The sequence below is a fragment of the Protopterus annectens genome, chromosome 1.part2, assembly GCF_019279795.1.
Source record: "Protopterus annectens isolate FY-2018-M chromosome 1.part2, PAN1.0, whole genome shotgun sequence".
Classification (NCBI taxonomy): Eukaryota; Metazoa; Chordata; order Ceratodontiformes; family Protopteridae; genus Protopterus; species Protopterus annectens.
The window spans coordinates 874,616,521-874,634,187 of NC_056727.1; the positions used below are offsets into that span (position 1 = coordinate 874,616,521).

General features: G+C 38.7%; 1 protein-coding gene across 1 annotated transcript in view; it reads right to left on the reverse strand.

The window, feature by feature from the left end:
* Positions 1-17,667, reverse strand: part of LOC122791529 (platelet-activating factor receptor-like) — a 360,796-nt gene that overhangs the window by 236,082 nt on the left and 107,047 nt on the right. The gene's annotated exons all lie outside the window — the stretch shown is intronic.

A 17,667-nucleotide genomic window follows, 5' to 3' on the forward strand; every position in this document is an offset into this window, starting at 1 on the left:
ACATTCTCCCCTGGCCTTCCATTAGGCTTCATATATGCTGTGGGACTATAAGTGGCATTTTTCTCCCACTAAATGTGTGTCAGTGTTGACCTCACAACCCTGTTAGTCCCTGTCCATCTCCTTTAGTATTCATTTGTCTGCATCATGGAGCCAACAGCCCCACACATCTTTGGTTTAAGATAAGCCGGTCTGAATTAGTTCATGGAAAGCCTCATTCATTTCCCATGATTCCTTGCATCATGGAATAAGTGTAAGCAAGGTGTTCCCCTACTGTTGATAATTTATAATAGCCATCATTAACACAATTCAAGTTCTGTCAAAATAGACTTCTTTTAGTCTGTTTCTCACTTCATCTTGCTAAATAAGACCAAAAGCAGTGCCAATTACATTCCCAAATTTTAAAATATTCTGTCAAGGATCATGAGTCATTTGCTGAAGATAGTCACATGCTTACTTTTTCCCCCTAGCTATTAATAGTTGCTAAAAAGGTAAAGGACTAAGTGTGTCAACACACTCCATGAACTAGGGCGCAGGTGAAGTCCTATACTAATAAGAAAGTTTGGAGACAAAGGCAAAGCAAGGTCCAGAAGTACAGCATTAGTGTCCATGCTTCAATTAGTATTTCTGTGCAAAGTGTTTCACTACTGAGTTATATCATGCCCGCTCATGTATACTTACAAACATACATTCATATATACATATCCAAACAGACAGACAAATGAAGGCAGAGTCAATGCATCAACACGTCTTCTTAACTAAGGGTGGCAATATCTCACCGCAGCCAAGGATTCTGGAGAAAATTATTCCCCTTTGCAGAGTAATGTTAAGTGAGAAGATAAAGAAGGACAGAAGCAATTGAGAGTGCATTGACATGCCTCCTGAACCAGACCTGTTAGCCTTCCAATAACTCCCTAAGTTTTATTTGTGCAGTCAAATAGGTACAACAGGCCAAACCAATGTAAGGAAACATTAAGAAGTTAAATATCCCTAGTCTCTTGCATATGCATCAGGAATCAGTATCTATTATAATCTATTCTCATACCTTTTGACTTCTTAACTTAATTTGCTGACCACATAAACCCACTAGATAAAAGTGCCATCCTTCAGTGAAAACCTGGTACAACTTCTTAACTGACTTGTTCTGAGTCTCTTGCTTGACAAGTGGACACTGCAGGAATAAGTTACTGGGCTAGAAGGTGAAGCCTGAACCCTGTGTTTTAATCCATGGGTGTAGCAAGAGATATATATGTTGCACTCAGGCCTTATGCTGTTGCCCCCACCAATCACCAATCATTTAAAAATGTACCCAGCTCTCTAAATGGTGCCCCTATGCACTTCAGAAAGGGACACTATTTTCAGTTGTTGTTGCCACTTGTAACTACAAAAATACTATTTTAGAGGTTCTTTCTTCACAGAAAGCATGTTATATTTAACGTTATACAGAGACAATAGCTTAGACAGTTCTAAACAGCCTGTGCTGGCTGTTTGAACTATAAAGTTTGAGAGATGCTCAAAAAAAATGTACCTACTTGATTGCAGTGAGTATGCCTAGCTACACCATTGTATTAATCTTCTAGAAACATTGTTTTTTTTGTGTTATTATATAAAAACTTACTGTAACTTCTGAGATTTTCTGCCTCTTAAAGAGTCTCAGTATGTACTGTCTCATCTTCATAATGGAATATGTCAGATAAAAGCACGCATCCTGCATTTATTTTAATGCTAACCATTGATTCCACAAGTATTGATCTGTGTTATGTTTTTGCACCAAAATACTAGTCAAGCACAGTAAACAAGCTTTCCCAGAATATATGAAATAAATGTTTATACTGACAGGTAGGCTGAGAAGTGACATCAATATTTTGTAGGCCATGCACAGCAAACTGTCACTGAGATTCATAAAATAAAAACAAACATAACAATCCATCTTGAATTGTAAGATGTACGGCTGTCATGGATGTAATCAGACAGTACAAACTACAGCCACTATGAATTAGTAACACCTAATCTCAGGTGCTTACAATGAAAGTCCGTGCTATGTCTTCTGATCTCATGTTCAGATGTACAGCAAGGTACCTTTCATGTAATGATGCAAAAGCAGTATATAAATGTACGGTTTGATCTCTTTCCCAGCATTGTACAAATATAAATGTTCATTTCAAGGACAGTCATCCTCTCAACCTCTCACAGTATAAGTAAGGTACACATCTGTGGCTGAGATCAAGCCCCAACCTACCCATTGTTAAAGTAAAATTCTTGCATCTACAGTAACACCAAATCCCTTCTTATACAATAATAATAAATGTTCCCAACCACTGTAAAATGAAATATTTGCACATACCTTGAGCCAACATTTCACCTTCTACCCCTTTTAAGTACAGCTCAAATGATTATGTCTAGAGTGACACCTTCCTATTTTGCTACGTAATAAATTAATTCTCCCATATAATAAATATATATATATATATATACTCATATCTAAAGATGCCCATGTCCAGTATTCCGATCCTCAAACAATTAAAATTTGACACAGTCATGTCTAAGGGTGTCTCCCATCCTGTTCAGTGGCCATTGTCTGTTGAAAAGCTAAGTATCAGGAGAACTACTTTCGGTACCATGCCAAATCCCCTGCTTTAATAAGTGTATGTTGGAATGGACTAGAAAAATTAATGAATGACTTGTTTATCAGTTCTAGTTTATTAGTATTTTACAGGATCAGCATGGCATGCATAGCCAATATGTATCATGCACCTATAAGCAAATCAACAGCCAACTTAAGTAGAACTGAAATATGCAGACAAAAGAACCAACCACGGATATGTGCTTCCTGCTCTAGCGTATGTATGCAACATTTGGTTATACCACACTGTATTACTTAACGTAACAAGATCCGAGTCTTTTATAGCTTATTGCATTTTATTTCCTGCTGTTTTGTCAATATATGCATAACCTTTTTAAGCCACAGTACTACAGCTTATATGATGTCTTGTTTTTCCTGTCTGTCATGCTATCCAAAGGAGATTAGGACCTAATCAATATCAAATAACCTTTCACCCGGAGTCAGCAAACTTCATGATACATCAGTCAGATGTGACACTTCTTTAGGCAGAAGAAAAGGCTTTTTATTTGTCACAGAAACAGGAGGTACAGAACACAATTAAAGATATATTCAACAGTTGTCTGAAGCCTAATTCACAAAGCCAGTTTCTCATCAAATATGCAATGACCACACAGTCACTTGAAAACCCAACAGAAGAAACTATAAAACAGGCAGTTTATGGAGGAGAAAAGACCTCTACAACCTCTTAAGACAGTACCACCCTCAATCCTCTCTGGTGTTAAATCTTGACATTAAGGTCACCATTGTGACTGAAGTAAGGGCAGCAAATTCCTCCATCAGACAATTTCACTGTCAGTAAACTATTTTAAATCAAATTTCTAGTGGGATTCAGTCTTCACTGAATCAGGCTCCAAACAACTCTGGCACCATTTTTAAGCTACAGCTCAACCTACAAGAAGTAATAATTCAATAAAGGTCTTTGAAAAAAAAAAAAAGAATCAATCTGCTCCAAATACAGAAACTGTTGAAACATCTTAATGTTCAGGTAGTATTTTTATAAATTTCCATTTTTTTTAATTGTTAAAACTTCAGTGTTCAATAATTTATCATAATTCTCAAGCTATTCTTGTGACAATCTGTCCTCGGGCAATCAAAATGCTTGCAAGAAATACACAAATATTTCTAGCAATGTGAAATACTAGCAGCCAGAAAAGCAAAATGGAGTGATAAAACAGTGGATATATTTCTTATGTGCATTGGATAATTCAAAGCTAGGCGACCTTCAGATGAGTTACCAGAAAATAGGAACAAAGGTGCACGTAATATAGACTGAGAGAAAAATCGAATATGAGTGATGGATCCAAAAACATTTTTTTTCAAAACGTCATTCTGCAGTTTATTTTACTCTAGGCTTCATATGGAAATCTAAATAATAACTCCACAAAGACAGACAAAGACTATTAATCACACATAAACATTTAAATATTAACACACTTCAGCACACAAAAACATCACCCGCCTTATAAAAAAGCTCAGTTCCCTTCCAGATCCCTTGCCCAGCATACGCTGTACCACTTCAGATGTCACCTGACATTTTTATTTAATAGCGTTTATTTATGCACACTAACCCCTTTCCCACCTCCCAATGTTTTAATTTCTTTTCATTTTTTGATAAGGTGAAGGAGCTGATCTGAAGTCTCTTTTCAGCCACAGCTTAATAACCTGAATCACGTCTAGAGATAGGCCTTTGAACTCCATAATGCAGACTACCATGAAACTGACCATGTGACCAGATACTCATATAGCATTTTCATCCGTGGCAACTCGACCACCTTAGATGAACATATTTCCATAGCATTAGCAAAACTAAACATTTTAAATATCTGATTTAACTCAGAAATATACTATTACTTTCTCATTTTCTTTTTGACCTTTTAGACTTTGTCTGAATAAAGTTGTAAAATTAAAAAATAATAATAATAATCACTCGTTATGCTCATATGTATGTAAAGGTAGAGTACTTTCAGTATGTTCATGAGAAACATACCTGCAGTGGTGGTAGTTAGGCTATTTACCTAGTGATTATGCAGAATTAGTTATCGTTGATAGCATATTTCTTTGTACAGCAGGAAACAGGGAAGAAACAGACACAAGCAGAGGTAAGAAAAAAATATACAATGAGAGAGATGTAAACAGCCAAACCTGCATTACCTCTGTAGCCAAATATTACTTAAGTTCCTCAAACTCTATGTTTTGCTGTACCTTTGGCAATATTCCTCCCCATTTGATATTTACACATTCAGAGTTAGTGTTGGCATTTCTTTTCTTTTAGAAGCATTGAAGTAGATTGTCTGACATGTTAACATGTTCTGACTGGAAATAAGATTAATCTTAGGAAAAAGGCTTCATTTGAACAGTATGTTATACTAATACAGAATTGTCTTTTAAATCTTTCACACAGTCTTTCTAGTTTTACAATAAATGTCTTTCCTTGCCATTCCTTGTTGCCAAGATCTGAAATAAACTGTTTGGGATTTATGTCAAATCTGTTTAAAGTTATATTTGATTTATAATAATGGTTCTTTAATATAATAGCCCTGTCTGAGGCTTTTTTCTTTCTGTCATCACTGACTTTGCTGTGCTCCTTAATTGCTAATTTCCTGTATAAACACTGTCTTGGCATAACATGGCCCCATGTAATAGAGATAACTGTGCACATTTATGAACTGCCTTCCCCCAACTACATTCCATCTTATTTTCCTTCTATACATTTTCCTTACTGAAATTCTTCAAATCGTGATAATCCCATTCTTAAGAAATCTGTCCAGTATCCCTTAAATGACTAATCCCAGGATACAAGTATTTCTAGTTATCACTTCTTTGGTTAAAACAAGTCTCCTGATCTCCCTTTCAATTTTTTACCTGATCTACAGTAATTGTTTTCGATGTGGGAAGAAGGGTTACTGACCAAACCTCTAGCTATGCTAAGATCCATGAATGTAGTGTATTAGACAATGATAGGCATTAACAATAACTAACATATGAAAAAAAATGACTGTATGTTGGGACAGTTTTTTTTCTTGGTGCAGAATACTTTTGATTTTTTGATTATTATTGATTTTTAGTTAAATAAAGTGGCTCCATAATTATATGTGATCAGAACAGAGCAGACATATTTAGAATTACTAATTTATTCTTAAATGTGGGAATCCACATCATCTGCATAAGTGAGAATTCTTGGACTATAATGATACTATCCAGATAAAGGAAAAATATTGGAAGCTGAAGCATACATATTAGCACAGGCTATGTGAAATAAACATCCTGAACATAATTAAGCAGCAATTAACATTTTATTTGTGGGTAAACTGTCTGTGTGGTACAGAGGGATAGAGCTCTGAATGCGACCCAGGAGAATGGGGTTTAATTATCAGTCCTGGCATTGGAAGTGTCAAACAGGGAAAGGATGCAATGACGGGGTGTGGTCTGCTTTGCTTGCCACTTTCAAGGAGGTGTGGAGGGATGCATCCACTTGGAGGCATAGTTGATAGATGCAGTTTCCCAGATGGAGACCTGGGAAAGCACCACTCATGCTTTAGGGGGTGGGGCAGGGCTGCTCGAAGGAAATGCCCTTTGTTTAAGTGAGAGGTTTTCCTTTGTAATCAGCCCATTTCATAGTCAATAAATCCTTCTCAGCTAAGTGTGCTGGGAGATGTTAGCACTGAAAAATAAGAAAAATCACAAACAACAACTGGCAGCAGGCTTTGATGAAGGCCCCCTTTAGTCAGCTCTTGCTCTAGTGATATGGAAACAAATGAGCCATTTGCTGATGACAGGCAGGAAGGGGAGGCAAAGTGAGACAAAAAATATATCTCTAGCTTGTGCAGTATTGCTTTTGTGTTCTTATTCAAAGATTAATCTGGCCTTGAACTGGTCCTCATATCCTTTTCAGCCACACTGTCAAGGGTAAATGCAATATATATATATATATATATATATATATATATATATATATATATATATATATATTTTACATATATATATATATATATATATATATATATATACATAAGCAGTTTACAGTAGCCAGTCAGCTGGTATGATTTAGTGATGTAAGAGGAATCCAGAGTGCCTGGGAAAATCTACACAGACAGAAGGGGAACATGCAAACTTCACAGAGGCAGTGATCAGTGGTTAGGATCTGGCACTGTGAGACAAAAATTATAACTACTGAGCCTCTGTGTTTTCTTTCACATGCCTCTAGCTTTACAGTGGAAATAATATTCTTCTGTAAAGCTTTTTTGTTGAGAGTCAATCCTGTTGCCTTAGTTACTGGGCCTTCTGTCAGGGTTCACGTATACAATTATCTTTCTGCAGTAGAGCGTCTGGCATTTCTTCCTCGGCTGTTCCTTACCAAGTTCCCTGTAATATATGCATCAATTAATTTATTTCAGTTGCAGACAGCATCCTGTGATAATGTGAAAATAATATACCAGTACCTGGGTCTTTCGACTATATTCGCCTTTCATCTTAGTATATATGTAAGACACTTAAAATATACACTGATTTTCTTCTAGTGCATGATTAAAGCAGTTTTGACATCAGGCTTTCTATGGGCACAATTACATTGTTCAAATAAACGCATCTAGAACTCATTATTTTTTCTTTAGCTTGTACAGTATTGACAGTGTGAGTGCTGATGCAATGCAGGTTGGCCTTTTTACATTATTCTAACAAAAGAATGGCAGCTGACATTGTTTGTACTGTAGTACTGCAGGCAAACTAATAGAATAATTACACATAGGTATTAGATCCTTTTCCTAAATGGGAAGCTGCGCCTCTAGAAATGGCTCAAACTGTATGAAATGCAATGAACACAGGAATGCTGAAAATTAATAGACTGGATCTTGGCAACCTGCGTGACAAAGCGGGATACTGCCAGCCCAGTTATCTGGAATTTTGTCAATAATTATATGTCATTTGTGAATATCAACATGATTTATATAAAATGTTTGTGTTACAAATGTATTAGAGCTGTACGTCATGTGTATATCAGACTCATGGTACAGAAGTATATGTTGAAAAGGTTTTTGCAAAGTGCTTGTGCTTAAAATGTAACCACAGTCCTACTGAAATAGAACATAAATGTACAGCACTATTGTAACTGTTTAAATGTATATATTTTAACACTGGAAAATGGAATACAGGAGGTTAACTTCAGAAAAATAGCTGAAATTAAATTACTTTACAGGCTAGACTGGAGACATAAAGTCTGTGCTGAGAAGCTTTTTGTATTGTCTTTGGAGTGAACTAATTGCTACCTCTGAAAGCATGAAGGAATGCAATTGTTTTATGACTTCCAGCATCTGACAACGATCTGAGCTCTATGTATTTTCACAGGTAGATTCTATTGCCAGCTTCCGGCAGTGGGGGGGGGGGGTCACCTGTGACCTGGGATAAAGTCAGATGACAAGAAATGATGTAATCCTGCAAGCTATCCCATCAGTAATATTTGAGATATTAATTTGATAACTCTCTTAGAAAGACCGGGCGTCCTGTATTCTGTCTTGGACCTGAAGAGAACCATTCACCACATCTGCCTTGCATGGTTGAAGTAAGTTTTTAGGGAATAGTACAATTCTGTTGGATATAGTCAGGAATATAGCAAAGCTTGGTTTAGATATTTTTCTTTCTTTATTTGAGACTGTCCAGCAATGTTGTTTTAAATATTTCCTGTGATTTTGAACTCTGATGTCACTGTGATTATATACTGAATATTTTCTTGTACTTTTATTATTTATTATTAAATGTATTTAAACCTTTCATTATGGCTGATCTGTCTAGAGATATTTTAGTTTTGGGAGTGCTTGCATATTTATTTGGTGACAATGTGTGGGCCACTCCTAATAGCCTTGCTCTTGGTCAAACTACCATTTCTATTAATATTAATATTACACAGTAAGATTGGACACTCTTTGCTGAGAACCTTAAACTAGCTGATAAGGAGTTGGCTGGTGGCAGTGATAACTACCTTATAGTTTAGGCAAAAGGGGGCATAGTTATGTAAACATGTGCCATTCTTTCCCAGGTGTATATGTGTGTGTAAATCAAACCTCAAACAGTATGTGTGTCAGCTACTTGGGCAGGGACATGAAACAGTGGTGGGACAGTGAGGATGCTGGAGGTCTTGGCTTGGCCACTCAGCTAAGATCTCAACTCTATAGCTGTAGCAGTGGGGAGTCTTACTGGGAATCTGGAGAAAGAGGGAGAAACCAGCCCCGGACTGATAGTGATCTCTGTGTGCTCTTAAGGGAAATTGCACTTGATGCAGAGAGCTGCATCTGGAAATACTGTGTGCATACCTGTTATCCTCCCAGTGTCTGTTCCTCACTGGTGCCAGTGGTGAGGATTGAGGATCCTTGATTGCTGGTCCTGTGGTGGGCCATCACATATTTATTGGTTGGCAGTGGTGGGATATTCACATACTGGAATTCAGTGGTGTGGATATTGAACTCCTGTAGCCTGTAAACAGTGGTCAGTAAAGAAGGTTCTTGTACTCTCAAGCAGCCACATAGTGAACATTCAGAGTTCCATATCACAATATTTTTATTTATTTTTATTAGCTTAGTTAGTAAGGGAGAGCAGGCAGTGATGTCAGTGCTGGATTATGGCAAGCTGACAAAGAGCCAGTTGGCTGAGATGTGCCAAGCCAAAGGAAAGGAGGATCTCAACCTGACTAAATGAGAAATGATTGCAGCCTTAACCACAGCTGTGTCACAGACCAGCAGCCAGGAGAACAACGAGAATGGCCTTGGAGATGTACAACTCTTAGAAATTAGACAATTCAACTTTGCCTCAGAAGGCTTAAAAATCCATCTGGAGTTAAAGAACTTGAACTGGAGTCCAAATAGTTGGAACTAGAATTAGCAGAGAGACTGCAGCATTTGGAATATGAAGAAAAGAAGAAACAGATATCATTAGAATCAGCAGAGAGACTGAGATGTCTGGAAGCTGAAGAAAATGAGAGGCATAGGCAGCATGAAAAGGAGATGCTGACTCTTTGCCAGGGTCATGGAGGTAATGAGAAAGGGACTAACCAAACCTCAGAAGCAATAAAGGTCAGTAAACTTCTTCCACAATTTACAAAGGGTGATAATTTTGATTTTTTTTATTCATATATTTGAAAGGGTTTGTAAACAGTATAATGTTGACCAAGGACTCTGGATATGGTTCCTGACCCCCTTACTCTATGGTAAAGCTGTAACTGCTATATACAGTGTCTGATACTGATTGCTTAAATTATAATACAGTTAAAAATTGTTTATTAGAGTGTTTTAAGTTAACACCTGAAGCTTACAGAAAAAAGTTTCATGAGCATGGATGCAAGGCAGATGAAAGTGTGTGTGAATATATTGCTGAGTTAAGCATTTACTTCCATAGATGGGTGAGTGGGTGCTAGGTAACCACTTTTGAAGAGCTGACAGACTTTTTGGTGAGGGAACAAGCCCTTACCACTTTGCCTGAGGACATTAAAATCTGGTTAACAGATAGGGAATGTAATACCGCAGATGAGTTGGGGAAAAAGGGAGACCTATACCTAGCAAGCAGGACATCACTGCACAGGAAAGGAATACCAAGTGCTGCTCAGAGGTCTGAGGGAACCAATGGTGAGCAGCCTAAACCACTCCAACAGAGTCTACCAGTAACAGGGGAAGCCACTAGTTCAGGTACATGGCCAGGATCAAGGGTTAACTGTTTTAAATATAACCAGTGGGGCCATGTAGCATATAGATGTCCATGGAGGAAAGGTGGGGAACAAAAGCTGGGGGAGGGGCAGTAAGTGGTAATGACAGAATTCCAGCAGTAAGTTGTCTGGAGATAACAAGGATACCAAACTATCACAAGAGGTTACATCCTATCTTAGTAAATGGGAAACAGGCCACTGCTAAGAGAGACACAGCCTCTGACCTAACAATTGAGAAGCCTGCAATGGTTACAGAGGAGCACTACCTGATTGGGCAGTCTACTCCAGTCAGAGCTTTAGGAGGGACCCCATTCCAAATACTTTGGGGTAGGGTTCACCTTGACTGGGAGGATAGAAAGGAAGCAAGCAAGTAGGTGTGTTTGAGGATATCCCTGCAGATGTCCTGATAGGGAATGATTTTGATAATGCAGTACCTTGTTTGCATGCAGTTACATACAGTCAGGCTTGAAGACAGGCATGTGGGTCTGGTAGCCTGGGGGAGACCCAGTCAGACCACACACTTGAAGCCTGGACTGGTGAGGTGGTTACTTCAGAGAGGGAGCTATCCTGTTGCAGTGAGACTGAAGGTGAGCCACAGTTGCTTGTGGGCACTGATGTTCCCTTGGACAGAGTGACTGCAAGGGCAGAGGTGAGTAGTAGTACCCAGGTTGACAGTGAGGCACCCCTGCCAGATGATACCATACTTCCTGTGGAACGGGAGCTGGGAAGGGTTACAAAGAGAGAGTTGAGAATGGTTCAGCTCTCAGACCCTACATTACAAGGCTTGAAGGAAGTAGCCAGGGAAGTGCCTGATTCTTAAGGAAAAGGGGAATCTGCATATTTGGACAAAGGGTTACTATATAGAGAATGGAGCCCTAAGGGAGGTTAGAGGGTGAGGTAATACAGCATTTGGTAGTGCTCACAGCCTACCATCTGGTCTGGCACTTCTATCCATAGCCCATGACATTCCCTTTACAGATCATATGGGCATAAGGCATTCCAAGAGACATATTATGCAGAACTTGTATTGGCCTGGGATTTCCAGGGATGTAACATGGTACTGCAGGACCTGTGAGCAGTGGCAAAAAGTAGGTAAGGCAGGAGACAAGATCAAAGCTCCTTTGATGCCTTTTCCTGTGACTGAGGAGCCATTTCAGTGGGTAGCTATGGATATTGTGGGGCCTCTGAAGTACCCCAAGTTCCACAGGGAAGATTTAGATCCTAGTGGTAGTAGATTATTCTACCAGATACCCTGAGGTGGTGTTCCTGTACTCCATCGAGGCAGAAAAGGTGGCAAATGCTTTGTTAGATATTTTCAGTGGGGTATGTTTCCCAAAAGAAATACTGACTGACAAAGATGCCAATGTCATGTCAGATGTACTGGCTTGTCTGTGGAAGCACTGTAGGGTGAAGCACCTAAAGACCACTCCCTACCATCCCCAGACTAATGGTCTTGTGGAGAGGTTAAACTCTACACTAAAGACCATGTTATGGGCATTTGCAGACCATTTTAAGAGGGAGTAAGACAAATGTTTGCCCCATTTGTTGTTTGCTTACAGAGAGGTGGCCCAGGAATCCACATTTTTTTTCACTCTTTGAGTTGCTGTATAGGCATAGGGTAAGGGGACCTCTAGATTTGATTCATTATGATTTAGAGGGTGAGTGTGAATCCCATTAGTAGTCTGTTGTGGCATATGTCCTAAATCTCAGGACAAGGCTCAAGGAACCCATGGGCTTGGCCCAGAAAAACCTGGCAGGAGCCCAATAAAAGAAAAAGGTATGGTATGACAGGAATGCTTGAGCTAGAAAGTATGCTGTGGGGCAACAGGTCATGGTTCTCATTCCTGTCAGACACAACAAGCTGCAGGCAGCTTGGGAGGGAGCCTTCAAATTAGTAAGGAAGGTCAATGATGTTAACTGCATGATAGAGCTGTTAGGCAGGAGGCAGGAGCACAAACTATACCATGTTAACATGATGAAACCTTACCATGACAGGGAGGCCTTGGTGATAAGTATTTGCAATAGAAGGCAGGAGGAGTCTGAGGAGGATCTATGGCTACAGGGAGCCAGCCAGAAAAATCCCAAATTGCTATGGTGGAGCATAGGGTTGCAGGCATATGATATTATATGACACTGCAGCACTGTAATGGGGTCAGCAATGCCAAGGCAGCTGGGGTCTCAAGACAGGGTATGGGGTAATGTATTCCCAGATAGGCTCACCCCTCTCAAGCAACATTTCTCAAGGGTCACTTAAAAAAACTAGCTTGAGTCTTTGGGGTGGGGGGGAGCAGGGTGACAAAAGGGGATACTGCCAGCACAGCTATCTGGAATTTTGTAAATAATTATATGTCATTTGTGAATATCAACATCATTTATATAAGATACTTGTGTTAGAAATGTATTTGAACTGTTTATCATGTGTGTGTATCAAACTGCTGATACAGAAGTGCGTGTTGAAAAGGTTTTTGCAAAGGGCTTGTGCTTAAAATGTAACCACAGTGTGACCTACTGGAATCGAACAGAAATGTACATGCACTATTGTAACTTTTTAAATGTATATATTTCTAACAGTAGAAACTGGAATACAGGAGGTTAACTTCAGAAAAATAGCTGAGATTAAATTACTTTGTAGGCTAAGCCGGAGACATAAAGTCTGTGCTGAGAAACTTTCTGTATTGTTTCCAGATTGAACTAATTACTACCTCTGAAAGCATGAAGGAATGTAATTGTTTTATGACTTCCAGCAATTGCCAAAGATCTGAGGTTTACATATTTTCACAGGTAGATGCTAAATACTTTCAGCTTCTAACAGTGGGGGCTTCACCTTGGATAGAGTCAGATGACAAGAAATTATGTAATTCTACAAGCTATTCCAGTAGTGTTATTTGAGATATTAATTTGAGAACTCTCTTAAAGAGACAGGGCATTCTGTATTCTGTTTTGGACAGGACAAGAACCATTCACCACATCTGCCTTTCACTGACAAAATAAGTTTCTAGAAAACAGTACAATTCTCTTGGACATAGTCAGAAATATAGCAAAGCTTAGTTTAGATATTTTTCTTTATTTATTTGAGACTGTTCTGCAATATTGTTTTCAATATTTCCTATGATTTTGAACTCTGATGTCACTGTGAATATATACTGAGTATTTTTTCATCTTTTATTATTTATTATTAAATATATTTAAACTTTTCATTGTGGCTGATTTCTCTAGAGATATTTAAGTTTTGAGAGTGCTTACATATTTATTTGGTGACACTGTTTTGGCAAAACTACCATTTGTATTAATATTAATTTTATTTTATTTTTTTTAAATTTATTTATCATTTGTTGACCGGGAAAGTCCGACTAGGTTCCACAGAGCCTGTTTTCAGTGGAGGCCCGGGGAGAAATGCTCCAGATGCATGTCTTTGGAATGTGGGAGGAAACCGGAGTACCCGGAGGAAACCCACGCAAACACAGGGAGAACATGCAAACTCCACACAGAAGGCACCCCAGCCGAGAATCGAACCGGTGAACCTCTTGCTGTGAGGTGACAATGTTAACTGCTGCACCACTGCACCACCCAATATTACACAGTAAGAATGGACACCCTGTGTTAAGGACCATAAATTAGCTGATAAGGTGCTGGCTGGTGGCAGTGATAACTACCTTATAGTCTGGGCAAAAGGGGGCATAGCTAGTAAACCTGTGCCAGCCTTTCCCAAGTGTGTGTGCATGTGTAAATCAAACCTCAAAGAGTGTGGTGTCAGTTACTTGGCCAGGGACATGAAGCACTGGTTGGACAGAGGGGGTGCTGGAGGTCTTTTCTTGGCCACTCAGCTAAGATCTCAAGTCCATAGCTTTGCCAGTGTTGAGTCTTATTAAGAATCTGGAGAAAGAGGGAGAAACCAGCTCTGGACTAACTGTGGTCTCTGTGTACTTTTAAGGGAAATTGCACTTGATGAAGACAGCCACATCTGGAAATACTGTGTAGGTACCTGTTATTCTCCCACTGTAGGTCTGCCACTGGTGCCAGTGGTGAGGATTGAGGCTCCTTGCGTATTGGTCCAGTGGTGGGTCATCACAACATGTATGATATGTCTAACATATGGTGTCCTAGACTTACTGAAGAAAATGTACAACAATACAAAGCTAGATTTACTAAAATCCCAATCATTGCATAACTATGAGAGAAAGTAAGGAGCAGAGGCCAGAGCTGAACTCAGAATGAATAACATTTGGTGACTTATACAAGTGATTACACAGTACTACTGCAAGGCAGTCAGTAAGAAACAAATAATACTGGAGCAAATCTGAAGATTGTGCGTTATAGATGGAAAAAAGAAGGCAGATATATATGTATGTGTGTGTGTGTGTGTGTGTGTGTGTGTGTGTGTATTAGTCCACCATAAACACCTACATTAAGTGAATACCAACCAAGTGTACATCAGTCTGAGTGAATAGACAACACAAGCATAACCCCACCTTCTTCCTCCTAATTTTAGTTTTCTTACTGATTTTCTTTCAACCTTAAATATCAGAGTGGATTCATAAAGATTACTACAAAGTGTTGACTATGAGTACACTTAGTGTAATCTTTCTGAGTGACTCAAAAGCACAAAGAATTGGTAGGGGTGCTCCTGAATACAGAACGTGTACACTTAGTGTACACATAGTGTAGGTGTTCATGAATTTAGCCTGTAGTTTTATAATCTCTTCTTCAAAAAGTACATAATACATAACAGCTCATACAAGGGTTAAACACTTGTAAAGGACCCACAACAATTGCTGTATAACAGTAGTCTAAAAGATTTATGTAGTTTCTCCTGATACATACATAATCAGGTGTGATGTGCAACTGGAATCTAAAAACACTGCACTTGAATTTGATAAAAAAAAAATATGAACAGTGAGCAGTTTTTGGGAAAAGTAGTAAAGACAAATAGTAGAAGGTCTGAGATGAGGCAAGTAGGAAGGAGAATTATATTTCCATTCCATTCTAGTTATGCATATATTTCATACATTCATTAAATCAGGATTATTTCCTTTTTTATGGATATAATTTATTACTTTTATTACTCCTAAGTACAGCATGCTATCTTAGCAGTAAGCCTGTTGTTTCCCAGCTCTCAGGTCTGGGTTAAGTCCGGATTTCTTTGTGATGACCCACCACTGAACCAGTAATCAAGGAGCCTCAATCCTCACCACTGGCACCAGGCTGGTTTCTCACTCTTTCTCCAGATCCCCAGTAAGACTCTCTACTGGCACAGCTGTAGAGTTGAGATCACAGCTGAGTGACCAAGCCAAGACCTCCAGCACCTCTCTGTCTGACCAGTGCTTTGTGTCCATGCCCAAGTAGCTGATACATGCACTCTTTATGGTTTGGTTTACATACACACACACACACACACACACACACACACACACACACACACACACACACCTGGGAAAGGCTGGCACAGTTTTACTAGCTATGGTCTCTTCTGCCCAGGCTATAAGGTAGTTACCACTGCCATCATTCATTCTTCGACAGCTACTTTAAGGCCCTTAACAAAGGGTGACCAATTTTACTGTGTAAATGGTAGTTTGACCAAGAGCAAGGATATTAGGAATGGCCTATACAGTGTCACCAAATAAATATGTAAGTACTCTCAAAATTTAACTATCTCTACACAGATCAGCCACAATGAAACGTTTAAATATATTTAATAATAAATAATGAAAGAACAAGACAATACTAAATATATATTCACAGTAACATCAGAGTTCGGAATCACAGGAAATATTTAAAATAACATTGCAGAACAGGCTCACACAAATAAAGAAAACAAAATCTAAACTAAGCTTTGCTATATTCCTGACTGTATCTAAGAGAGTAACTATACACTAATAACTTATTTAGAGCAAGGCAGATGTGGTGAATGGGTCTTGTTGTCAGGTCCAAGACAGAATGCTCTATCTCACTAAAAGACTTCTCAAAATAATATCTAAAATATTACTGCTGGGATAGCTTGCAGAATGACATCATTTCTAGTCATCTGACTTCTAGTTATCATGTAAACCCCCCCATTGCTGGCAAATGGAAGTATTTAGCATCTACCTGTAAAAATACCCAGACAAGGATTTTTGCTCATATCTTTGGCAGGTGCTAGAAGTCATAAAACAATTGCATTCCTTCATGCTTCCAAAGTAGCACTTACTTTACCCCAAAGACAGTACAGAAAGCTTCCTAGTACAGACTTTGTGTTTATAGCCACACTGAAACCTGTCAGAGAGCCTTTTTATGGCCTACCCTAGAAAGTGATTTAATTTCAAATATTTTTCTAAAATTTGCTGGACTGAGGTTAACCCTTCTGTTTCCTCTGTTAACGTTTACATTTAAACAGTTACAATAGTGTATGTACATTTCTGTTCTCTTCTAATAGGGTACACTATGGTTACATTTTAAGTGCAAGCACTTTACAAATACCTTTTCAACACAAACATCTGTACAGAGTAGTTTGATATACACATGACATACAGTTCTAATACATTTGTAACACAAGCATCTTATATAAATTAGTTTGATATTCAGAAATGACATATCATTATTTACACAATTCCAGCTAGCTGTGCTGGCAGTACCTCCTTTTGTCACATTCTCCTCACAGCTACATGCAGTCTCCATGGTTACATGAATTTAATTCAGATTCCGATCAAAACATATTGGCCAATAGGCTACAGTCATGCTTACTCTTGCAGCCTGAGTCATGAGTAATGGGTCCCTAAACCAACCCTTTTATCTACTTTAAGTCAGGTTAGAAAATGGGTAAACTGTACATCAATACCCTGATTGGAGAACGAATGTTCTCCAGTAGAGTATTAATGTGCAAGTAATGGCTGTTGTAAAAGGAGTCCGCCACTTTACGGTGGCATATCCAGCTGCTGTGGAGCTCAGACTCCATGGTCGCCATGATTTTACACTCACTAAGCAGTGTTTCTGCTGTTTAGCAAGTGTAAAATATACTACAAAAAAAGAAAACCGAAAAACAGAAGTGTGTGCATGTTTATGTCTGCGTGTGTGAGTGTATGAGTGTATGTGAGTGAAACTGAGAATGATCGAGCCAATATTTTACACTTGCTAAGCAACACTTTTGCTGTTTAGCAAGTGTAACATCTAAATATAACAAAGTGTTTGTGTGTGTGTGTGTGTTTCTGTTTCTGTCTGTGTGAGTGAATGCATGCATGAAAGCAAAGGGCGCATGAGTGAGACAGAGAGAAAACGAAGAGTGAGAGCGATCCAACACTAGCAGCAGCAGCAGACAAGAGGTTTACCTACTTCTGACCTCTTAGATTATTTTACATTTTATTCAGTTAACTTAAGGTGGAACAAAGGCTCA